Raw genomic sequence first — 26,441 nt, 5'->3', positions numbered from 1 at the left:
TAACAGATGGTAGTATTTTTCCCTAAACATTACTCCTTGGGAAATTAAAAAAAGAAAAAAACAATTGAAAAGTACATCTCATCTCCCCAATTTATTTTAATTGTCTACTCTTAGAGTAAGTAGTCCAGTCCAGTGATCCCTGAGAGTGTTTCTTACATAGATCTTTCTGAAAAATTTTAGCATACATCCCCAATATATGGCACTTTATTTATAAATTACATTCATATGCTTGTGATAATATATATTGACATTATTAAACTTACATAAAAATATAAAAAGATGAAATAAAGAAAAAAGAAATAAACATTAAAACTTATAAACAGTTCAAAAAGCCCTTTATATTCTCTCTCATCTTAAAAATATTATAATAGAGACCAACTGATTAAATGTGCCACATTATTTGTTAAAATCTTGATTTAACACTTTGTGAGACAAAAATTCAAAGGTCTAGTTCAGAATTTAGCTTATTTTCCTGCATAGTTTCAATTGCTGTCATAACTAAAACAAACACTTTCCAAAGATACAGAGATCCAGACAAGAAGAAGTGCTTTGTAGGCTACACTTCCTAAATCATGGCACTCATTTTGCAATCTCATCCACCAATTATGTAAAATTTTTTTCCTTTAAATTTGGCTAGTAAATTTCCATCTTCCCTGATGTCATTCAGTCATCCATGCAAAGTAACTGGGCAGTGGTGCATTTCACTCTGGTTAACAAATAGCTTCAGAATATCTTACTTGGAAGATTTTAAAATTCTAAGTTTCTTAGAATGCAGACATTAGTTTATACAGGTGAAACCCACTGTTTATACCAACTAGGTCATTAATGATAGAAACATTCTCAAAATGTTTTCTTTATAACATGAGTTACTTTGAAAAGCAGTTCCTTTCTCATCCATTATTAAAATGTGACCTTTACCTTGGAAGGGGGCAAATCAAGTCTAAACTTATTTTTTCAAATATCTGCTCTGTAGCACACTACCAATAGCTACTTGTCATCAAAGAAAAAGATCAGCAAACCTGGCAGGTGAGGCTTGATTTTTTTTTATTATTATTAATTAATAAAGCAATGTACAATTCATTTTTAAATTTGATGTTATCTTCCTATCACATACCCAGCAAACCTCTAGGTTATGCAAAAGATTTTTGTGGTCACTGGCCCACATCATTAGAAAGTATTGTAGGGATTGTTTTAAATATGAAGTAATGTACTTCCTTAATCCACTTAACCACGTATTAATTTAACGTTGCAATATGCTGAATGAGAACACACAGCTGTGGGTGTGCAGACAGACCATCACAGTGTGGAACTCACAGTCTGGCCCTCAGCAGATAGAAGCCTCAGGTACAGGGTCCTAGCTTGTGACTCTCTGAAATACAAACCACATGACAACACCAGGGACAAGCTATATACTAAATATTCCTAAAGCCTCATTTATTATTATTAGGCAAAGATCTAAAAATAGAAGTTCTATTATTTTCTTCTTACACCTCAATCTCTGAGGTACGAATACCATGAATACTAAGGTTTTAATCAATTTGGATAATGAGCTAGTTGTTTAATTGATTTTCAAAGACCAATAGTTTAAATGACAAAGTTTACTCATTAACATTTTCAATTGTCATTATGAATATAGTGGACTATGATATAGAGTATGTCCACAAATTCTTTAATTTTGCCAAGAATAAATTGAAAAGACGTAAAGTCTGGAAAATAACTACGGACAAATTAAAATAAAGAATTTCTTTTTAAGGAACATTATTAAAACAAAAAAATTATGAAAAAATCTTCCCTTGAGATCTTTTTCTAAAGTATTGAGTGGACTGAGATGAAAGGAAATCCATATTACAACATGGGGTTGGAGCCAGAATTTCCTGCTGATTCATAGAACACGCAGCAGCCCTTGGGCTTGTGTGTCTTGAGTTTTCACAAGAAAAACCTAGGCAAAGCTTTTGCTGATTCACTAAGAAGGTCCTAAATGACGTTTTTTCCTCCAATTAAAAAAAAAAGATGGCTGGACATGGTGGCTCAGGCCTGTAATCCTAGCACTCTGGGAGGCCGAGGCAGGTGGACTGTTCGAGCTCAGGAGTTCAAGACCAGCCTGAGCAAGAGCAAGACCCCGTCTCTACTAAAAATAGAAAAAAATATCTGGGCAACTAAAAATATATAGAAAAAAATTAGCCAGGCATGGTGGCACGTGCCTACTCGGGAGGCTGAGGCAGAAGGATTGCTTGAGCCCAGGAGTTTGAGGTTGCTGTGAGCTAGGATGACGCCACGACACTCTAGCCCGGGTAACAGAGTCCCTGTCTCAAAAAAAAAAAAAAGAAAAAAAAAAGATGCGTTTGATTGCTGCTAATAACACCATTATCAAAATTTCGTGATCATTACTCAAAAGCTCAATTGAAGTTAGATAAAAACAAAACTTTAAATATTACTAAGACAAATAGCCTAAAACAAACATCCAAGGAAATAAAATAATGAAAACACTGCCCTTTGTCATTTTAATTGATTTTTTTATGAAGCTGATAGTATAAAATTAGGGGACTATAACGAAGGATTATAAAAGCATAAGCAAATGAAATTCGTATAATGGGGGCATATAAAATTACTAAGAAATAACAAGTTGCCAGAAATTTTAAACAGTATTTTCATATGTGCAAAGATACATATTCTTATAGTGTGTGCACTTGGGGTCAGACAAGCTTTATTCAGATTCCACTCTACTACTTACGGGCCTTAGGAATCTGGGCAAGTGATTTAACACAAGCCTCAATTTCTTCTGTTAAGCAGGACCTGGAATGTTTGATTCACAGAGGCATTTGAGGATGAAGTAATGAAAGGTCCTAGCCCAATTACCAGCAGCCACACAATGAATGTCAGATTCCTTCCTTACAACAAACAGTAGATAACTAGAAACACCTCTGCTCTATACTTGCCGATCCCACAGAGTTATGATTCTTATAAGGCAAGTTTGGAGGGAAAAGTCAACAGTGTACAAAGGGGAGAGAGATACTTTATCCTGACCTTCTCTCTGAGATCGTCACACCATCTCCTTTTTTTTTTTTTTTTTTGGCAACAGAGTCTCAACCTGTGGCCCAGGTAGAGTGCAGTGGTGTCAGCCTAGCTCACAGCAACCTCAAACTCCTGGGCTCAAGCTATCCTCTTGCCTCAGCCTCCTGAGTAGCTGGGACTACAGGCATGCGCCACCACGCCCAGCTAATTTTTTCTATTTTTAGTAGAGACGGGGTCTCGCTCTTGCTCAGGCTGGTCTGGAACTCCTGACCTCAAGCAACCCCGCTAGGATGACAGGTATGAGCCACCGCGCCAAGCCTCACCACTACCTTTTTAAATGAACAGACATTTGTTGGATGCCAAATATTTGCCAGGCTTCATGGTAGGCATCGGGGATTCTGTTGAGAAACAAAACAAAATGATGCCTGTTCTCACTGAGTTTACATTTTAGTGAGATATATAACAGATACGTAAATAATCCTACTGCGGAGGACAGAATATGCTATGAACTGCTGGTACAAGCGACCAGGTTAAGGGCTCCTGCAGACAGAGGCTGGGGAGGGGGAGCCTAGGCAAACTGCGCAGACTCTAGAGCTGGAAAAGACAAAGAAATGGATTCTCCTCTAGAGCCTCCAGAAGAACACACCCGTTTACACTTTAAGTTTAGACCAGTGAAACTAATTTCAGACCTCTGACCCCCAGAACTATAAGAAAATACAGTTCTGTTTTTTCTAAGCCACTAAGTTGGTGATAAATTTGTCGCAGCAGCAAAAGGAGGCTGACATAACGCCTGAACGGGGAACAGCTTGGAGGAGGCTCAAGGGTGGAGCTGGACGCCAGTAGAGGGGCAGTCACAGCGATCCAGAGGCAGCAGGCCTGGCCACACGGAACGGTGACTGCACAGACCTGAAATTAGGAGACATCCTGGAGATACATTTTAGAGGTAGGGCTGACAGGACTTGCCAGATTCCCTTAGCTCCTGAGCCATTCTTTGTTTTGGCAGGAGCTGGAACCCCTGGGTCCTATTTGGCACACTAGAGCCATCAGTCTTAGAAAGCAAGTGCTGCTTTACTAGCTGACTAATTTGACAAGTAAATAATTGACTCACCAGCCGGAAACATCTAGCCAATGGAAAAACCCAGCTCAGAACCTGAACTAAAGCAGTCTAAAGGCAAACTTTGCTCTGTACTTCCATAAAGAATGGAAAAGCAAGGCCAAGGACGGCAATAAGCACAAACGTGCATGCCTTTGAGGAAAAACATGTGCTTGGGGCTAATTCCAGCCTAAACAAAATTTTCCCTTTACAAGAAATAACAGTGATTCTCTTCATAGTGGAAAAGAGAAGAAAAGTAATAGCTTTCTCACCCAGGACCAATTTTTAGCACCATTCTACAATCCTCCATGCCCTCTTGCAGGTTAGCCACCCCCCTCCCCCTGCTGATTGCAATGAGGCATTCCTATATGCAAGATTTCAGCTGTGGCCTCAGGCTGTGACCTTCAGAGGTCCTCTCGTTACAGCCCAAAGCTGTCCAAAATGCCAGCTGGAAGAGGAACTAGGCTGAATGCAGGGAAAGCCCTCAGGCGCCCAGCAATGCTTCCCCTGTCACACAATGGGCATTTCTCTCTTGGAGAGAAGACTTACACATAAACCTTCCAAGACCTTGCCTGCGGGATCGCTCTAAAATCGCTTTCCTCCTCTGCCCACCCTCCGCTCCACCTCACATCACACACCTTTCTCCATCAGCACCTGCAGCCCACCTGGGCTTCCTGAGGAAGTATCTGACCCCAGCACATGCCCTAGGACCTGCAGCGTGATTCTCATTTCTGCCATTTTGCATAGTGTTCTGTTTTTCTATGTGTACCACACACTGCCTTCCCCCTCAAGAAGCCCTCTCTGAACCTATTAACTCTCAAGAGTGAAAGCACTGCAGTCTCATCACTGACACTTCCCAACACAAGGATTCTGCATGGTTGGGGGAGGAGGGGAGCCATCTGCATTCTCAGAATTGTCCACAGGAGTGTCCTTGGGAAGGTATGAGGCTCAGGGTCGACCAGTGAGAAGCTGTTTTTTGGGGTCAGGGAAGAAGTTGTGCCAATAAATTTCAGAACATTTCAGTTCTCCTCTCTACCTGGCTTCCAGATCGCCTGGCCTTGTGCATAGTTGCTCTGTTCTCCAGTGCCTGGGTGGTCTTTTGTGACTCCAGACTCTATCATCGTGCTGCAGAAGCCTCCTCTCGCCCCAGCTGAGCTGGTCAGCAGGTCCCACGTTCTCCTTGCACAGAACAACCAGAACAGATCATTCTTCTATTTTTTTATGCACACTATTTTGATTCAATGGTCCCATTCGTCCCCCAAACTTGTCACTCCTAGATTAATGTCCCATCTTACCTTCTGCACACCCCTTAGGTCTGACTTTTATGATTTATATGTGAGTATTGATAATAAAAAAGTGCTTCGCTACAAGAATAATACAGATGCCTGATGCTTATAACAAAGGTGCCCTCTCTCTCTCTCTCTCTGATCTCCCCCGTAAGAACTAAACCTCATCCCTGGTCTCTATTTTGGGAAACTTTTCATCTCACAGGCCACAAGGGCAACCAAAATGCCTGAAGAGAATGGCACAGTGATGAACACAGAGGTCACTCTGAATACTGCGTGCTGTTAGTTGATTACACACTTTTCCAAGGCCGTCCTTGGTGCAGACACGGTGAATGCTAATGGCATGTGCTTCTCGTTCCAGCAATTAGTTTTGATCTCAATGCTGTGTCCAGTTGTTCTTCAGGAGAAAAGAAATGCTCTGCCTCGGCACCATTTATTTTTATATATTCATTCAAGGAAGACTTATTTGAAGCCTAGGTCTCTCCTAGGCATCGTGGGGGGTGAAAATGAATCATTCCCCATCCTTAAGAAGTTAACGGCATAGAAAAGAAGAGCAAATATGTAAGCAAAATGACGTGCAGTATGATTCAGTGTTTGCAGGAGGGAAAGGCCCTTTCTCTATGCAATAAATATGTACTAGACACCATTTGAAGCATCAAGGATACAGAAGAAGGCAAAGAGGGTTCCTATACTCATGGGGAGAGGTCATCATGACACCAGTAAAATATTCAATATACCAAGTTAATTTTAGAAGTGAAAAATGCCATTAGCAGAAAAAGAATGGGAGGGATGGAGATGAGCTTAGAGCAGGTATTCAGGTATTCCTCTTCGAAGAGGCGCCCTCTCTAAATATGAGGTAGCTCTGGCTGCTCGAGTTCTGGGGAAAGAGTGCTACAGGTGAAGGAAACAGGCGTGAATGCTACGACGTGGGCACAGTCTGGGAACTTCAGGAGAAAACTGATAGTTCAGCCTCAAAGAATGGTAAAAATGGCATTTAAGAAAAATAAAATGGCATAAGCCAAAGCAGAACTGGAAAAGCAGGAACTGCATTTAGCGGGAAGCAAAATGGATTTGAATCAAGGCCTGGTGAGACCTGAAATTCAGAAGATAAGATGAGGGCGGATTATTTGTGGAGCCCCCAGAGCCAGGCTCTGACTGTGGACTGTGCTCAAAGAGCACTGCAGGTTTAGAGCAGTCTGTGACTTGATAAGTATGTGCTTTAGGAAGATTTCTATGGCATCAGTGGGAACTATTTTCACCTTTGACAAACATGTATTCCTCTGTGCTTCTATTAAAGCTTCCTATTTCCTGATAAATATTCATCTTCATGCCTGAGTTTCTTGAGAGAGCCTGGGCTGCGAAATATTTTTAAGTAGGGCTGGCAATATAATACATGGGGCCCAGTGCAAAATGAAAACGCTGGGGCCCTTGTTCAAAATGCAGTTGAAAAGCTTTTTCCTTTCTTCTGCTATCTCTCTTGACTTGTTGTGATGTTCTGTATTTGTTATTAAATGTTGTACTTCCCAGGGTACAAGGATGTTTGCTGGGAAAGTGCAAACCAGCTCGAGCACTTGGTGCCTCATCCCTACCGCAAACTTCCCACACTTGCACCCAGCCCCCTGCCAGGGGCAGAGGACAATGCTGGTGGCTGGGCAGGAGCCAGTTAGCAGGAGGCCAAAACTCTGCCCCAGGGAGACAGGGAGGGGAGATGTGAAAGGAGGCTGCAGGCCCCCGGCACATGTGCCATCCTACTTCACTTATGAAACATAAAAATTCAAAGATATAATCATTAAAAATTTCAAGATGCAGATTGCTTCCTTCTGCTTGCAAGGCCTTGTTGATGGCATACCCGTGACACCTGCCCTGGGTTTAGGTTGGAGAACAAGCTACCTTCATCTCAATATAGACTTTTCCTGGGCACTTAAACTCAGTGAGCTACTACTACACTTCAAAAACACATGTGCTGCTAGAGCTATATAACATGTTAGCATTGGGAGGAACTGAGTGAAGGGTGCATGGGACCTCTCTGTATTCGTTTTTTCAACTTCCTGTGAATCTACAATTATTTGAAAAAAAAACATTATGTACAAAAAGCCCTCATACATGCTACATTTTTGGAAGGAAAAAATGAAGGAAGGGAGAGAGAGAGGGGGAGGGAGGGAGGCAGAGAGGAAGGAAGGAAGGAAGAGAGAAACCCAAGAGCAAGATTGAGAAGATAAAATTAAACTCACCTAGTGGTCCTCAGCCAAACATCACAAGTTATCATACAACCTCAGCTGAAAATGCAAACCTTGTCCATGAGGTAGGAAGAGATGAAAGAAGATGGGTCTGGCTCACATTCCAAAGGTGGAGAACTAACTAGCTTTTTTCTGAACACACTTCCCTTGTATCCTATCTAAATCCACCAAATGGTCATTTACTGATTGCTCACTGTATACAAGGAATGCACTGCCCTGTATCCTCTGGAGTTACAATGCAAGACGATTGCATTTTACCAAGAAAGGCATTCTTAAGTGCTGATGGAATTCAAGACTAATCTTGACAAAGAATGGGAGATGCTTTAGTTACCAGCTAAAAAAGTAATATCTTTGGAAATAGACTAAACAAAATTCTCTTGGCCCATGTGTTTTGAAATCCTTATTGATTTTTCATTTAATTTGGGGGTATCACCATATTTCTGATTTTTTGACTGATGTTTACATAATATTATCCCAAATTTGGATAATTCAAATTGGCATAAAAGGTGACTATTCAGATCATACAGGGATATTGTCTGGATTATATAAACTATATAAAGTAGCTACCACAATTCTTGGAACAAAAAAGGCAGAAAATTAAAGGTAGCCATTGTTATTGCTGTTATATTCAATAATATTGCCAATAAATCACAGACTTTAATCCTAAAGAATAGTGTCTACAAAGCCAGGGCAGGATCCATTGTTGAATGGAAAGCCAGAGTTGAATAAAAGTAGTACTCAGAGTTAAAGTATTTTGTAAGAAAATATCACTTAGCTTTGTTTGAGGTTCTAAGTGCTTTATCCACTGAAGGGAAAATTAATACCCAGTCAATTCTACTTCTGTGCAAATGTGGAACAGAGTAGCAAAATAAGCCAACACATCGTCCCAAAGCCTTGATCTAGTCAGGGATTAGAATAACTCTTCCATGTCTTCATTTACTCTGAAATCAGGCCTCCTTTTGGAGTGGTCCATCCTTAGCAGATCTGTCCTGAACAGCATGTCCTCCAGGGCCAGCCTTCTTAGTGGGTCCTTGAGGATAGAAAGAAGGCCAAAGCCACCAGAGAGGTGCCCCTCACCCAATACCAAGGAGAGGGAGAAACTACTAAAAACAGAATTAGGAGGACTGACTTCTGTAGAGGTTATATCATAGCTATGAAAGAACACACGAAGACACCAGAAACTTATTCCAGAAGAAACCTTCATGCTGGATACTAGGACTGTGGGCTCCTTAACAGCTATCCACCTTGATCAATGTGTGTTTAATTGAGCACTTCTTCTGGATCCAGTACCTTCCTAGCTACTACCCCAGGAAAAACATATAATCCTGATTTGGGCAGCTTGTGTCTACCTGGGTCCACAAGATCTAGTTGAAATAGTCCATCTAAGAAAAGGCTAAGAGCACCAGCTCTGGGTTTTCCAGACTCCAACTCTGCTTCTGGCTACTTGAGTGGACCTGGACAATTCAAGAAGCATCTGCAGCCTTTCTCCTCCACTATAAGGTGGAGATAATAACATCTCTGACCTCTGGGTTAATGTGAGTGTGGCATTTAGTAAATATTGCTTTTGTGAAATAAGTCTTATATTGTGAAGACAGTCTGATGAGATTAGGAAGGCCTTGGTTCACATCCTGGGTTTACCACCTACCAGCTGCATTTCCTTGGTCAAATCGTTTAACTCCACTTGCCTTCATTTCCTCATTTATACAATGTGGGTAACAGGACCCTCATAGTAGATTGTTTTATAACCTTGCCCAAATCAGCAAGGATCATTAAGACAAATGGGCATGAAGAATCAGGGCTGATCAAAGAGTTATTCTGCTGCCATTTTAATCCTCACTCGAGACAAAGCTAAACAGCATTCAGAAATCACTTACGCTATTTTTAGATGTATGCTGGTAAAATTTCATTTTTTCAAATGTCTGAGCCATTCAGAAGATTTCTTGAGGTTAGACAGAAAGAAGAAACTCCCAGTCACCCCAATGGACATAGCACAGCGACTCCTGCAAACAGGGAGAGGTGTTCTGACTCCTTTTATGACCTCCCTGGGGTTTCATGATGGATCATAGGATGGGTTCTCTCAGATGAGGCAGGTTCAATGGGAAGGCTCCGCTCTATTATCTACTAGAAATATTAAATCAGCAGGAAACCATAATTTTCAAATGCACAAGGAGATTTCGCACAGGAATTTAGCACATATTACATATTCTCTCCCCTTTTTATATACCTGTCATTCATCTTCTGAAAAGGGAGGACCCTGATCTTATGGTATCTTACTTAAGAACAATAGATCATAGTTCCAATTTGCCAATCTCATTTGATTCCTCAGAGAAAAAGGAAAATCCCTAATTATATGATGACTAATAGGGAAGTACACATGCCCATACATAAAGAATTTGGTGGAGAGTCTCTCAGAAGAGATGACTAAGTAATTAAAGTTGTTAAGAGGGTAGATTTTAAGAGTTCTCACCACAAAAAAATAAGTATGTGAGGTAATGTATATGCAAATTCGCTTTATTTAGCCATTCCACAGTGTATACATATTTCAAAACATCATTTATCATGTATGTTGTACCCAACAAATACTAGGAGCAATTTTTATTGTCTGTTAAAAATCAATTTATTTTAAAAAGCAATCTGATTTGAAAACGGGCAAATAAGTTAAGTAGACATTTCTTCAAAGAAGCTATACAAATTGCCGTTAGGCACATGAAAAGATGTTCAATGTCACTATTCATTAGGGAAATGCACATCAAAACCACAATGAGATATCACTTCATACCCATAAGAATGGCTATTATAAATTAAAAAAAAAAACAAAAAAACAAGAAATAGCAAGTGTTGGCAAGGATGAGGAGAAACTGAGACCCTTGTGCACTCCTGGTAAGAATGTCAAATGGTGTCACTATAGAATAAAGTGTGCCAGTTCAAAATATTTAAGACAGAATACCATATGATCCAGCAATTAACTTCTGGATATATGTGCCCCCCACAAAATGAAAGCAGGATCTTGGACAGATATTTGTATACTCATGCTCATAGCAGCATTATTCACAATAGCCAAAAGGTGGAAGCAACCCAGGTGTCCATTAACAAGTGAATGGGTAAGCAAAATGTGGTATATGCATACAATGGAATTTTATTTAGCCTTAAAAAGGAAGGAAATTCTGACACATGCTGTAACATGAATCAACCTTGACATATTGTGCTTAAGTGAAATAAGCCAGTCACAAAAGTATAAATACTGTATGATTCCATTTATATGACGTACGTAGAGTGGTCAAATTCATAGAGACAGAAAGTAGAATGATGGTCTCCAGGGACTAGGGGTGGGGGAATGAGGAGTTATTATTTATGAGTATAAAGTTTCAGTTTGGTAAGATGAAAAAGTTCTGGGATGGATTATGGTGATGTTTGCACTTAAAAATGGTTAAAATGGTAAATTTTATGTTGTCTATATTTTACAATTTTTTTAATTAAAAATTTTAAATTAAAAAGATATTCAAATTCACTTTCAGTTGGTCCCTCTCAGCAAGCTTTTCTTCTCAAATATTTCTATGATTGAAGGTCATGATCTAGTAAAAAATACTTGTTAAGGTGACCTTGAGTTGAATTCTGGCTCTGCCAAAGTCTGTTTTAGCTGCATACTCATAGACAAGACACTCATGCTTCAATTTTCTCACATATAAAATATGGATAATAATTTATCTAATAAAATCGTAAGAATTAAATAAGATAACATAAAAAATATCTGGCAAGTAATTGACACTCAGTAAACAGAAACTATCATCAGCATCATTATTTATCATGGTTCCCACCCAAAATCATGTTGGGGGTGAAAAAAGTGCATAGCACAGTGCCTGGCACATAAGAGTTTAATCTCAATAAATATTGGAGAAAAGAATCACACAAAGTGCTATATAATTCAGCATTGAATTATCTGGTATAGGCATGCATTGTAGGAAGACAGATTGGTGTTGGATACAAGAGGTGAAGAAGACCTTGGGAAGGAAGAGGAATTTGAGCTGGGCCCTGAAGGATGGTTAGGATGCAAATGGAAGGAGAAGAGATGGGAGGGCATGAGTGATGAAGGGAACTTGACTATAGGCAGAGAAGGAATGAGTGTGGCATATCCCCAGATGCTGATGGCTATTGCTCAAATTTGATAGATGTGGAGAGGTCAGATATAAAGGGGACTGGGAAACAACAGGAGAACCTTGATTGGATATTTTTGATGTATTCATGAGTCTATCAGTCTGGGTCCATTCAGGAGATAGAAATATGCTGAATCAATCAGGGTTCTCCAGAGAAAACAAAATCAATATGGGTTTTGTGTGTGTGTGTGTGTGTGTGTGTGTGTGTGTGTGTGTGTGTATAATTGACCTTTGAACAACGCAAGAATGTCGCCCCCTCTGTGCAGCCAAAAATGCATGTATAACTAACTTTTGGCTCCCCAAAAACTTAACTACAAGTTGACCCTTGAACAACACGGGTTTGAAATGTACAGGTTCATTTATACATGGCTTTTTTTTTTTTTTTTTTTTTTTTTTGCTGTTGTGGTAAACTCAAGTGTTGCATGTATCCAATTATCAATAAGGCTTTGGGTCAACAGTAGGCTATTAATAGTCACATTTTGGGGCAGTGGGGAATAAGTTCGAATTCTGCAGGGCAGGCAGACAGGCTGGAGACCTAGGAAAACGTTGATGTTGCATTCTAAATTCTTAGAAGCCATCTGGAGGCATAATCCTTTCTTCTTCTGGAGGACCTCAGACTTTTTCTCTTAAGGCCTTCAACTGATTGGATGAGACCCACTCAAACTATGGAGGGCAAACTTCTTTACTCATAGTCTACGGATTTAAATAGTAATCATGTCTAAAAAATACCTGCACAGCAATCTCTAGACTGGTGTTCAACCAAACATCTGGGCACCACAGCCTAACCAAGTTGACACACACAGACTAATTTAAACATTTGAAGTTTAATATAAAGGACTATTAACCAATGATAGAAGAGTAATTGTAAAGGTAAAAAGAGAACTCTAAAAGGTATCTTTAAAAAGAGAGTACCAAAGGAAGCATGCAGGCATATGTAAGTGGGGATTTAGACTTCACTGGAGAAGTTTGGTAACAGTCCATGGGATGATGAATAATTCTGCTGCATTATCCGGTAAGAGCTAGTCCATAATTTCTGGGCAAGCAGAAACAACCTGCTTGGGCTCAGGTGAGGCAGTGTTGCTAGGCAGATATGCAGTGAACCAGGAGTCCCGAGAGTGTTAGCGTCCTGGTGCAGGTGCGAGGCCCAGAGAGCATAGTGTCTGCATTGGGACAGTCACAGAAACACATCCAGGGCTTAGGAAAGCCAAGGCCAATGCTTGGGCACGCACAGGGACTAAGGTACATAGAAGGGGAGGGGGTGTCTCTGTGGGTGCTGCTGGAACCGGGACCTGGAAGGGCCTCCCTCTTTAGGAACCTAGTGTACTTTGGGGTATCTCTTAGGCCAGGGGGTCAGTTTCCTGTATGTCCAGCCCCACAATGCTGAGAACAGAGTGTATGGAGCAGAAATCTGAGCTACAGAACAGGCCTGCACTGGCTGGGGCTCCCCACTACGCTGCCCAAAATCAGAGCTAGGGAAGACCTTGAAGAAGCTGCATTTTACAAGCACTTAGCACTGGAGAAAACCTCAAGGGCTGAGAAGTAGAGAAAAAAATGCAGCACTCTCTAGGCTCTTCTTGACCTACCCACAAGAACCAGGAAGAAGAGCTTTTTTTCCTGTAATGTCTCTCCAATGCTCTGTACTGGCAAAGTTTTACTTCATGCCAAATGACAAAGGAAAAATATTTAAAGGTCCCAGATTCATTGTCACGAATCAGGCAACAAAGGGTGAATTTGGAGCTGAGAGGCAATAAATTGGCAACTGGCACCATGAGCCGTGCAGTGGAAGCCGACCTTGAGTGGGCACTCTCAGACTGTTCAGACCAAATTGTCAAGAGTCTGACACTGAGAAGCTTAGCCAGGAGCCTGCTGTTGTGACACAGGCATGAGATGTCAAGGCCTTGGATCAAAGCAATGTCAGCAGAAATTATATAGAAGGGTGATATGAGATATTTCAAAGGAAAAGCAGAATTTTTTTTTCAGGTTATCATCCAATTTTACAAAAGTGAAAAGAAAAAAATAGGGGTATCTGAAAAGAGATTAGGGAAAGAGAACCACTTTTCCTCTCCTGGAAGTGCCAAGCAACCCCTCATGTGTATAGATAATCACTTGAATCCACTGAGAATCCAAACACTTCCTCTTAGGAGAACCAGGTCACCTCTTTCATAAGAAGGGAAGAATAGGCCAGGCAAGGAGCACAAATAATAATGGACATGTTGGACTTAGAAAAATCCAGGGATCTAAGAACATGACCAGGAAGGGGAGCTGAGGAACTGTCATCAATAACGAGAGAGACCTAAAACTGGGAGATCAGTCTAAGGCTAAAGGCCAGGTAGAAGCTGAGTGCCTAGCACAGTGTCTGGCAGAAGGTACAGACATAGTCAGGAAGCCCTGGTGGAAGGAAGGCAGGGAGGGAGAGTAGTAAAGAAAGAGAGATCCACTAACACTCAGGGTGTGAATCCAGGTGTGGGAGGGGCAGGGTTTGGCAAAGGTCCAAAGACAGCCTCCCAGGATGTGATCACAGAGGAAGGAAGACCCAGTAGGAAGGGCCTGGCTCTCTGCAGCAAAGTCAGCCTTTATCTGTGGGTGTGGAAGATTCTCAGTCCAAGTTTAACCAGAGACAAGTGCTGAATCCTTCAGATCTCTGAGTATGGGATAGGGTCAAGCACTAAATGGGCTTCGCCACCTGAATTACAAGAATCCAGGCACAGGAGCCAACCGGTCAGATCATAGTAACTCTCTTCCAAGATAGGAAAATGAAGTTGCCCAGCCTCCCTTCCCCCCCTGCCATCTCCCTCCACGCCACCCTTACTTTTGCCCTGTCCCCTTCCCTAGTCCAGCCCTTCTCCCAGCAGTGACCACGACTGGCTCTGAAACAGGGTCTTTCTCACACGGCTTTCCTGACTCCTAGGGATATTGCGGTGATGTTTCATTTGCACTTAAACTGAAAGTGGACCCCGAATGTGGGAAAGAAACAACCTTCATTGAACAGATGTTGTGTGCCAAAGGTGATCATCTCGTCCTCACAAAGGAAGATGCTGTTACGCTCATTTTATACATGAAGACGCTGAGATTCAGAGAGATTAAGCCTTTTCCCTCGTCCATGTAGTCTATAATTTCCGGAGAGAAATAAACACAAAAATAGGAACTTAAATAAAGTTACCCTACCTACCATATTAAAGTATCTTGATTAACTACTTTTCTAGGTTCTCACTGTTCCCTTTCATCAAATTTCTATATAATAATGAAAGCTAGCACATATATATCACTTATGAAGTGCTAGCAGGGTTCTGAACACTTTCCATGTATATTAACTCAATCTTTATAACAACACTTTTACAGATAAGAAAACTGAGGCACAGAGATTAAGTCACATGCCCGAGGTCACATCAGTGACCTAATAAGTGGTACAGTGAGAATTCAAACTCGGCTCACCTGGCACTAAAGTCCATCTACAAATGAATGATATCATGAGTTCAAAGGGGACCCTCTTAGGACAAACATCTGTTTGCAGCCTAAGATGCAGAATGTCTTGTTTTATGGTTAACTTGGCAACTTCCTGACAACTTTTAACAAAGTCACAATCATGACTCAGTTTTACTACTTCCTAGTCTTTCTGTCGTGATGAAAGTATTGAGTGGTAGTTTTCATACTCTAAGGGATAGTTTATGAGCCAAGGGAAATGGTGACAACCGAGCCATGTGATTTGGGCCAGAAATGTCTCTTCAAAGCCATAGAGCCCAGGCAACTCCGACTCCAATGCCATTAGCATCCCTCCGCTTGGCTGGCTTTCCAGCAGGAAGCCTGTCTGGGCGCAGCATAATGCATTGGTCCGATGCACATGAACTCCTTCAGCCCCAAGAGCTGCCTGTGTTTCCTGGAGCCCAGAGTCTCCCAGTGCCAGGAAATGACGTGGTGCAGCCAGCATGAATTTATCACTGCTGAAAAATGATTCCCCACTCCATGAATACTGAAAAGAAAAGCACAGTATTCTGATTTGCAGCCAGGCATCTTTATAAAAGCAGGGAAAGAGCCATAACCATATTTAAAAATGAAGTACCTTATTCATGTGTTTCTATTTGGACCAGAGAGCTGCCACTTTGGGGACAAGGAAATTGTCTTCATCTCAATTTCTTGATAAAGGTAATAGAGAATCATGAAGCTGTGACAGGGAAACCAGTTCCATCATGAACAAGGGTCTGACTTGTGTGCTCATTTTACCTTCTATTCTCTGTTCTTTGTCCATCCTTTCTTGCCTATCTGGAGGGGAAAAAGGAAGGCATGCATAAATAAATAAACAAATATATACATACTTAAGTGCATGCATATGTAAATAATCTTGAGTGGTGCAGTAGGGGCTCACAGTCCCTAGAGTCAAGACTTCCATTTATTCACAGGACAAAGATAGCAAAGGGTCACTACAGCGAAGGCACTCTTGTAGTATATCTTTCCTTCCTTCTTACCTATGCAGGCTTTGCTACTCTCCTGAGTCTATCAGCTCTGACGTGGACAGAGGCCCTCATCTCATAGTTATCAAGGAGTGATGGTTTTCGGTCACTGATGGGGAAGGGGGTGCCTCCAAACTGCCACCTGGAGAGAAAGGGCTCTCAGCATCATTAATAAGCCTCATTCCTCAATTTTGCTTCAACCTTCCAGCTTTAAATATAGCTGTGTATTTCATGCACCCTTTCAAGCGGTGTTTTGCTTTGGGACATGCTTTCGTTCCCTCTAAATTTGTCTTGGCTCTGTTTTCTCCGCTGAGAATTAGCTCCTTCTCATGGCTAAAGATGCCTTTTCCCGCCTCCTTAGTTTTTGTAGATGTTCGTGGCTGTGCCTCCAGATAAAGTGAAACATATTGCTTTAGTGTCCCAGCCTTTTCCCTTTTCTCAGACAAGGAGGCCTAGCAACAACAAAAAAATTCTAGCATGTTCAAACCAAAATTTTCACCAAGGCAAATAATTTAAAAACATCTATAGGCAATTTATTTTTAACAGAGAGCCAAGTTTTGGAGTCACAAATGTTCTTGTCTGTAATTTTTGTTATAGAAATAATTTAATTTAGAAGTGTATTTACTCTGGGTTGAGTTTTTGTCATTACCATTGTTTACTATTTCCCTTTTCTGAGAAATCTGACCTTGGTATTATTTCTGTAGAAATATTATTTCCATGATAGACAATGTCAACATTATCTGAGGCCATCTGGCACAAACAACCCATGTTCCTTTATTCTCAGTCTATTGCTTCTGGACATCACTAAACAATTCCTTGGTAAATCCCTTTAGCATCCCTGCTATTTTAATCAATCCTGCACACATGAAGCAGCTGGATCTATGATTTGGCTCAGGAATAGAAAAATCGAGCTGGAGATTTTCTGAGTCTTAGAAAGGAAAATATAAAGTTGTGAGGAAACCAGAATCTTAAAAAAAAAAAAAAATCTTCATTTTTCCCAGCACTAACATAAGAGAGACTTTTGGTAGAGCTGGAGGGAAAGATTCAAGCAGCATTTATTTAATAATTATTGCCAAACTGGGTGATTGAGGTTTGCTTAAGGGAGGAGTTTAAAACCCCAAGGGCATGGTAGTAAGATAGAAGAGGGATTGTAGTTGTCCTTTATACCCAGAAAACATTTGACTGGGGAGTATAGCACCAAATCCAAGCAGCATTAGGATTAGGCTAAATGGAGAATCTTTTCCAACCCCTGTATCTCCATAAGAGTGGAGTTAAAGGTGCTTGGACTGGTGAAGGCAAGAGAACAGAGTAAGATGAGTGAGCACAGCTGCAAGAGCACCCACACCTGCTACATGGCTCTGTGTCCCTGGCTTCATTGCAGCTGCTCCCAGGGTCACAGCAGGCTCATAAGCAGGGGCGATGAGGCAGCAGCTGAGACTAGTAAAAGCGGAATCTGGGCCATGATGGAGACAACATAAGAGACTAGCCCTTGCTTTTGAATCCAGTCCATTCAGCAATCACTCATTCCTCTCACAGACTTGTGACTTGAGCAGAATCGAGGGATCCTCATGAATGATTTCGGGTGCTGTTCTTGGTTGTGTGTCATGTGCCATATGAGTGAACTCCACTGAATTCTCCTACAGCACAGGATCTGGGAGAACACTCATCGTCCCAGAGTGACCTGACAGTGCTGATACTGGGAGAGCAGCATATTATATCATCTTCTCTGTATAATGGGTCCACAGGGAAGCGCACCCAGTGAGTACTTGCTCTTAGCAAATGAACACACCTGTCATTTACCACAGGATAAAATTTCCAGGCTTTATTTATGTTTCTTCATTTAAGATGCTCCCGGTAAAATGATATAAATAATTAGCCACTCTACATAGGCATACAAAGTTTTTATCCTTATTAAAGCAAGTGAAAATATATTATTCTGGTTTCTAATGTCATATTATTGGCCACCTACAATCATTATAAGATGTGCTTCTTTCCTGATATTTACTAAAATAGATCAAAATTCTAAATCTCTAACTCTATTCCAGGAAAGCTGATGCCATCTGGAGATATTCTGTCTTCTGAAATGTTGAATACCACAGCCTTCAAATGCTGACTTTAAGAGCCAGCAGTCCTCCAAATTCCAGTGGCCCAAGAAGCCAGGCATTTGATAGAAGTAGTGTGGGAAAACAGAGTTAGAAGGTCGGAGCATAAGTTCTATCTCTGTTCCTGTCTATGTAACCTTGGGCCATCTCATTGAACCTCATTTTCTTCCTCTAGAAAATGGGGATCATATTAGCTTCCTACTTCATACAGTAGTTGTGAAGAATAACCCAGACAGAGTTCATGAAAATGCCATACACCTATGATATGTTACTTTTAGTTGAAAAATATCCTTCTGTCCATCCAACTATGAGTTGCAAGAAATTTTTTGCATATGTGTCTATGTACATGCATATATACATGTGTATTTGGGGAGTAAGAGGATCCATAATTTTCATCAGCATCCTAAAGGAGTTCATTATCTAAAATTGGTTAAGAATCTTTAAGTTAGAGACATATCTCTTTGTGATACATGCATGCATAGGCACAGACAATGCATACGTGATTTAAGACATACAATCTAAGACACTTAGATTCAAAGGCACACACTTGTTTTTCAACAAGAACTTGATGCACTTGGTGCCCAATTATATGTATAGCACTAGTGGGAAACCCATAAAACTTATTTCTGCTGACTTATACCCATTTTCATTTATCATTTGATAACTCAGACAATTTTTTCTCATAGAATAAATATTTGAAAGGCATTTTACCAAAGAAGAGACATTTCACCAATGAAGACACATCAGTGATTAGTAAGCAACTTACATGGTGCTCTGCATCATCGGTCATTACAAAAATGCAAATAAAAAGCGCAAGGTCATAGTACCCACTAGGATTGCTACTATCAAAAGACAAACATTACTGAGTATTGATTGGTAAGGGTGTAGTGAATCTGGAAAACACGTATAATTCTGGTGGGAATTTAAAACGACACAGCCACTTTGGAAAACAGTTGGGCAGTTTCTTATAAAGTTAAAGATAAACTTACCATATGATCCAGCTATTTCACTCCTAGTAGTCTACCAGAGAGTAATGAAAGCATATGTCCACACAAAGACCTACACACAAATGTTCATAGAGGCATGATTCAAAATATTAATAGCCCAAAACTGGAAATAAAAATGTCATCAACCTGTGAAAGGATAAAAAACCAGTATATCCATGCAATAGAATATAATTCAGCAATAAAAAGGAATGAAGTACTGACAAGTGCTACAACATGAGTGAAACTTGAAAATATTACACTAAGTGAAAGAAGCCACTCACAAAAGACCACCTATTATATGGTTCTACTTATATGAAATTTCCAGAAATGGCCAATGTATAAGGACACAAAACATATTTTTGGTTGCCTGTGATGAGAGAGGTGGGAGGCAGTAGCAGCTGATTGTAAACAGGTTAAAAGGAAATTTTGGAGTTATTGGAAAAGTTCTAAAACTGGATTATGGTGATGGTTTCCTAACTCTACAAATTCACTAAAAATCATTGAATTATACATGTACAATGATTGACTTCATGGTATGTAAATTATAACTCAGTGTAGATGTTTTTCAAAGGATATGATAATGGACAGGATGTTTGGAGATATAATTGTTAATAAATACAAATAACAAAAGATTTACCTATAAAATGATTTGGTTTTTCATACATGTCATGGTATTTTAAACTATTGTCCTTTAAAGAAAAATATTCTTTATTCTGTACATGCTGCAGTTTCTTGATCTGAAAAATGAGATGATGAGAGTAACTACCTCGTGAGCATTTGTGAAGACAAATCAGTTAATAGGTGTAAAGAATTTAGAAGAGGGCCTGACACACGATAAGCTTGGGGTACATGCAAATTATAAAGTACTAATTAGAGATGTCATGTCACTATCAACCATGTATATTTTGTGATATCAATTTCTTTTAGTACTCTTTTTCTCTGATGGGAAAAAATGGGCATTAATAATTAAATGATACTCTCCCAAGGTGGCATAAATAAAATCCATATAAATGAGGCTATTCAAAACGGACATAGAAGAATATCATAGCTAGAAGATTTTGAGTTCCATGGAACATATCATAGAGAACATAATCTATAAAAACTCTTACTGGCTTTATTTTCATTTCAGAACCAAAAAACAATCAATTCAAAGCAATCAGTTTAGTCCTTCTTTCCTCTCTCATTTTCTCCCGTATCTGCTTAGTTACAGTGCCCTTACTGAAGGTCTTCCTTATCAATTACAGGATGAAGGCAAATGGCCACCTCTAGAAACAATAAAATTAGAAGGCGCAGAAGTTGGCATTGATAGCAGCTTGGGAAAACCATTTGTGTTTAACTGTGTGCCTCAATCTGGAAATAGGACTTTTTGCCTCTGTGCAACCTCAAACCAAGAAATGAAAAGGTAATTCATTAATCTTTTATCTTACCAAGCTTTAAAGGGAAATGTGTCTTCAACAGCAGCCTTATAAATTCTAAGGTTGGAAGTAGGAAAGGGAACAACATATTCATAGCATGAGTCAATAAACATTCTTTTCTAAGGTATGAAAACTTTGGTTCTTTATTATTCCCCCAGTTTTTTCTAACAAAATTTCCAAAGAACCTAAGCATCTTCTACTAATTCTTTTTATATCTCCATATTTTCTTTAAAAGCTCAATGCTGCCATGGATCTCATCCAGCTTCCCAAAAAGTTGCCAAATTTATATATTTTAAGGCAATTGGATGGATAAGTCTTAAGTATAAAAATAATTTATCAGGATTACAATTTAATATGCTGTAGTGAGATGAGCAAAGTAATAATAATAATGTAGCTCTGTGGGAAAATGAGTCCAGTTGACATGTTGTGAGCATGGCACGCAGATGGCAGGGGAGAACTGCACATGCACTCGAAGAGAGTAGCCTATGAGCTCTGACCACAAAACCACCATGATCATTACTCAGTCTGACTGTCTGAGGAAATGGAGATCATTGGTCAGTCACTGAGTCAACTGAAAACTAGTGAAAGTACTGCTAATTTAGAGTGTGGGGAGGTGAGGAGAGAGCAGAGGAAAGGGAGTAAATGACAGAGACATAACATGTCAACAGTGATTAGTATTAGTGGCACATCTCCTTTGGAGAATTTGGACCCAGCTGCCATCTTAAAGGCCGTCCTAGATGTGAAATGACTAAGGCAAATGATACACTGTCCCTATTTGTGGAACATTAACTATTCAAATGCATCTTGCTTTAAAGGACAAATGGGAAAACATGATGATAGTGACTTGATTGTATTTCAATTCAGGCACAAAATCTTTATTGGATACCTAATATGTCCAAGACACTGTTTTAAGATCTCTCTGAATTAGAGAAGAAGAACCAGTGGTGAAGAATCAATCCTTACCTTCAAAAAAAAAACCCCTCTGAACTAAGAGGTTAGGGTATTTATTCCAATATTTTTGACTACAAAATACAATTCGAGAAGTGCTGGAGGAGAAGACAAAGTAGTGCAGGAATTGAGAGTTTGGGGAGAGGATTTCTGGATGTGGAGATGAAGGAGGTGTTTATGAAGGTATGGCATAGGATTGGATAAGATTACAAAAGAAGAAATGGAACATAAGAGGGCAGAGAAAATAAGTCAATCTTTGGGGAGACTACCAAGCCACATGATTTGATTGAAAGTTAGGAGTTATGAGAGAAAATTGGAAAAGATTGGCAAGATGAAGTGGGGTAGACAGACTGGTGCCTGGCTAAGGAGGCAAGACTAAGACAAGTCAATCCTCAGGGAGAGGCACTAATGGTACACTAAAGGTGGCCACTCTGACCAAAGAACACTTGGGGAAAAGACGCAAGACAGTGGCTATTTACCAGTCTATCCATATTTTAACAGCTAGTGCCTTATAGTCAATATACCAATTGTTTTCAGCCCCACTGGTGTTAATAAATTCATATATCTTAGTAAAATAAAGATTGAATGAATTTATTCTCAGGCACTAATTAAAAAATAGTAAAAGAGAAAGGTAAGGATAATTTATTTTAAGTATGCCTGCTGGAGGTATAATTTGCCACCTAGTAACACCAATTTTGCAAGAATGTCTTGCCCTTCAACTCTGAACTTAGAGCAATGAAATATATATGAGTCTCAGGACTGTTCTGTCTGAGCAATGGGCTCAGTGAGAACAAGCTCCCCCAAGTGACACTTATCCAGTCCCCCAACGACAGCTCCTCTCACTTCACTGTCTTTCAGGTGGCTTGAGGCCATGGACAAAGCAGCCCATCCTGTCCACCAGGTAAGATATCCTTGATATTTAACTCTGCGTTCATTTTGCATTTCTTCTCAGAGAGGGAAAGGAACAAGTTAAATGTCACGCAGTCCACCCTGGGACTTATCAGATCTGTTCTAAAAGCTGGGAAAGGGATGCTAAGCCAACAGGATTTTCTGCTCAGGTCCTGTGGGGGAGCTTGCATTCCTGCTGTTTTTATTTTCAAGGATTTGTATGACATTCCTCCCAGTAAGACTCAGTGGGTAGTCACAGACTGGGGTGGAATTTCTGTTTCACACAGAGCAATCCAGTAGTTCCCCATGATGATAAACCACGGCTGCTGTTTTCTTTTTTACTGTCAAAATATAAGATCTCAGGGATATCTTGGGATATTGCTATTAGCTGAGCATCTTATTAGAAAAAATGTGTATTATATTTAGATATATAGTGCTTTATATTCACATCCTTGTTCTATAGACATATTAGGCCAATCTCCACTATTCCTGTCCATTCATGATTCCCAGCTTTGGAGCAATATAGTTTTTAATTTAGATTTTACCTACAAACTGCCAGATAACTTCAAAACATCAACAGGTGAGTCGTCACTTCAGCCCCTAAGGCATTCGATACTTCTCTTTATGAGCTTGTGCTGTAACTTACTGGGGGGTAAATTGCTTTAATATCCAATTGTTTCATTTTTATGCCATATATATATATATATATGATTTCTAATGAGGCTATAGGTTTTCTTTAAATATGTTCATTTCCTCACAAAATGGCATACAAGCAAAAGTCATTTACTATCAATTATCTTCTCTACATGGTTTGGCTCTTATACATTTGGGAAAATTTGAATTGTTTGAGCTTAAATATACTTCCCTGTGCCCTGTAACTGTCCTTTCTGAGTGATCACGAGCATCATCATATGACAAACAGCAGGACTTGTGTTTCATTTTACCTGGAACACAATGCTGAATGCACTCATCGATCTCTCCAACGCATCACCCTAATGAGCCTCGATATTTTTAAGAGATATCTACTCGGCTAATGCACTCAGAGTGTCTGCAGTAAAGGGAAAAAATGAACACCCAAACTCCCAGCAGGCTCCCACTTTACAGCAAAGAACACAGCAAGCTCTGCATTCTGAAATCTTTCACACTGCCTTGTTAAAACTAAATTGCAAAAATGAAACCAAACAAAGAGGAGAAACTGGCAAGCACAGGCAGGGCATTCTGACAGAGAGATAAAGCACAGTGCCCCCAGCCTCGCGTCAGAGTTCCCAGAAACAGCCTGTCTCCCAGGCCTGTGGAATGAAGGTTGCCCTCCAGGGTAGAGGACCTTGATTCATCTTCGGCCTTCCACATCGCTGACCGTGAGAGCCTAAGACCTGAGCTGGCCTGGGGCATTTAACTTGTTCCTTTGCACAAATGAGAGTTCCAGATAAAGAAAAGCATGAACGGGGGGGCTGCTATTAGTGACAGTGGACACATCAGGAACAGGGCTAGGAGGACAATCCCAGTGGTGAGTGAAATAGCAGATCAAGCCCAGAACTTACAGACAGGGGCATTAAAAATAGTCCTTGCTGAGGTGCCTAGCTCCATTTTCTTTCATACATGACCACCTGTGCTTTGGCTGATACACTTCTTATAGCCTCAGAATAGAAGCCGAAGAAAAAGGATGTCTATGGACATGAAAAAAGAGAAGAGAAGTTTGGGTTTTCTGGCTAGTTGTTCAAGTATTCAGATTGTCTTAGCAACAGAACCGTTTAGGGAGGTGGCTCCTTCATAGTCCAACAGACTTGGTGTTCATGTCACTGGCTCTGGGAGTTGAAGACCTTTGGCACAGGACGGTCGCTCAGATTACCCCTCTATCTTACACCTGCAGAGCCATGTCTGGGAAGATGTGACCCTGCACAACAGTAACCTCCCACCGCTGGCTATCAAGAACCCGGAATGTCTGGGTCTTCTGCACCAGCTGGATAGAAGCACAGATGCGTGGGTCCAGCACTATTGCATTCTGAAGGACGGCTGCCTGTATTTCTACGCCAGCATTCGCTCCACCCGAGCGTCAGGTATGGACTCAAATTTCCCTTGAAATAATAGTAATTATAATAATGATATCCATGACATCTTAGTTTTACTGAGCCCGTACCAGGCCCCGGGCTAGGTGCTTTACCTAAATTTCATTCATCAGTCCTCCAGAGAAGAGGTACTATTACTCTTCCCATTTTACAGATTAAAGTACTAGCTGCAAAGTCTACATAATTTGACAAGATCACATGTAGTAATGAAGCTGAGATCTAAACACAGCCAGGCTAACTCGACCTTGGAAGTGTGCAAAAGGCACAGAACAAGCAGCACACCACGGTCCATTTTTCATCACTCAGGATGAACAACGCAATGACTTCCCTCCACTTAATCACCCTCTCATTGTACATCACCCAGAGCATCATTCAACTATGAAGACATAGTATCCCGAAGTGTTTCTATTCAACCCCAAATTTATGGCTTTAATTTAAATTTAAATTTACGGCTTTAAAGGCCGATACAGCATGGGAATTAAGGTAAACAAAACCACTAAACCTCCAAGGTAGTCGGTAACTGGGACTTTTATTATAAAATATCGCTACAAAAATCTGAACCTTTTTAATTACCAAATCAATTAAGCTAATTTTCAAGAGACTGTTTCCATAGATAGAAAAAAATGTTTAGGATTAAATGTGGAGATTATTCCAAACTTAAATGTTAGCAAAGTGTTTTCACAACCCCTGGGGCCCAGAGACTGTTACTGATTACAAGAGTTTAAAAATAGTAATGACAGCCACTAGGTGGCTTTCTTTATTTCAAAAGGTCAGAGGCCCTACTTGGTAGAAAAATCCTACTTAGAGAGCTGCAAAACTGCTCTATTAAATAGCCTAAAAATAATAACAGCAAAAGCAGCAGTCATCATTTAGTGAGGAAAGATCTTGTACTAGGCACTCTGTTAAATACTTTCATTTATTGTTTCACTTAATTTCTACATCAATCCTATAAAATAAATTATTATTCCACCTACAGGTTTAGAAACTGATGCTTAAGTTAAATAATTTTCCCAAATTCTCCTGACTAGTAAATGGTGAAGACAGAATTTGAACCCAGGTAGCCAAGTTATAGCAACAGAAAGAAAAAAATTGATGAACAGGAAAAAATGGAAGTCTTGTTTATATTCTGCTCTTATCATTATGTACTTCTTTCTAAAACCTTTCATGGTTTTTTTTTGCCTCCAAAGTACTCTAGGGCCTTATATTTTGTTCTGCAACTCCTTTTTCTGGCTTTATCTTCCACTCCTTGTGTTAATGTACCCTACACTCCACCCAAACAGGGCCACATTCTATTTCCTTAGCACACCCCATCTTCTGAACATTTTTCCAACCCTATGACTTTGCTTGTTTCTTCCCCTGAAACATCCTCTACCTACTGATCATCCAATGCAAATTGTCCAGATTCTATCTGTCCTTCAACTGCCTATTCAAATGCTGCCCATGTATACTATGAAGTAATCCCAGATGGTCTCAGATAAATAAATGTTCTCCTTTTTCTGAACTTATCTATCTTGTGACATTTATCATCCTCTATCTTGTATTTTATCTCTTGATGACCATCCTGTCTCCTCTAAGGAATCATAGGCCCCAGAAATGACTCTGTGTTATGTGTACTTGGTGAATGAATGAATGAATATTCAAATAACCTCAATTGGCCATTGTCCCCATGAAGTGTAGGTAGTTTGTCCTCGTTTCATTTAATAGTGAAGATAAATTAGAAGATTGAAAAGCCAATTCAAAAAGAGAAGCAGAACTCAGCCCACTACATGCCCAACTTTTCATCCATATCATGCTCTTTCCATCTGTAAACAG

This window comes from Lemur catta, chromosome 12, assembly GCF_020740605.2.
Source record: "Lemur catta isolate mLemCat1 chromosome 12, mLemCat1.pri, whole genome shotgun sequence".
Classification (NCBI taxonomy): Eukaryota; Metazoa; Chordata; class Mammalia; order Primates; family Lemuridae; genus Lemur; species Lemur catta.
The sequence above is the reverse complement of the archived record's forward strand: the minus strand, read 5'-3'. Positions refer to the sequence as shown.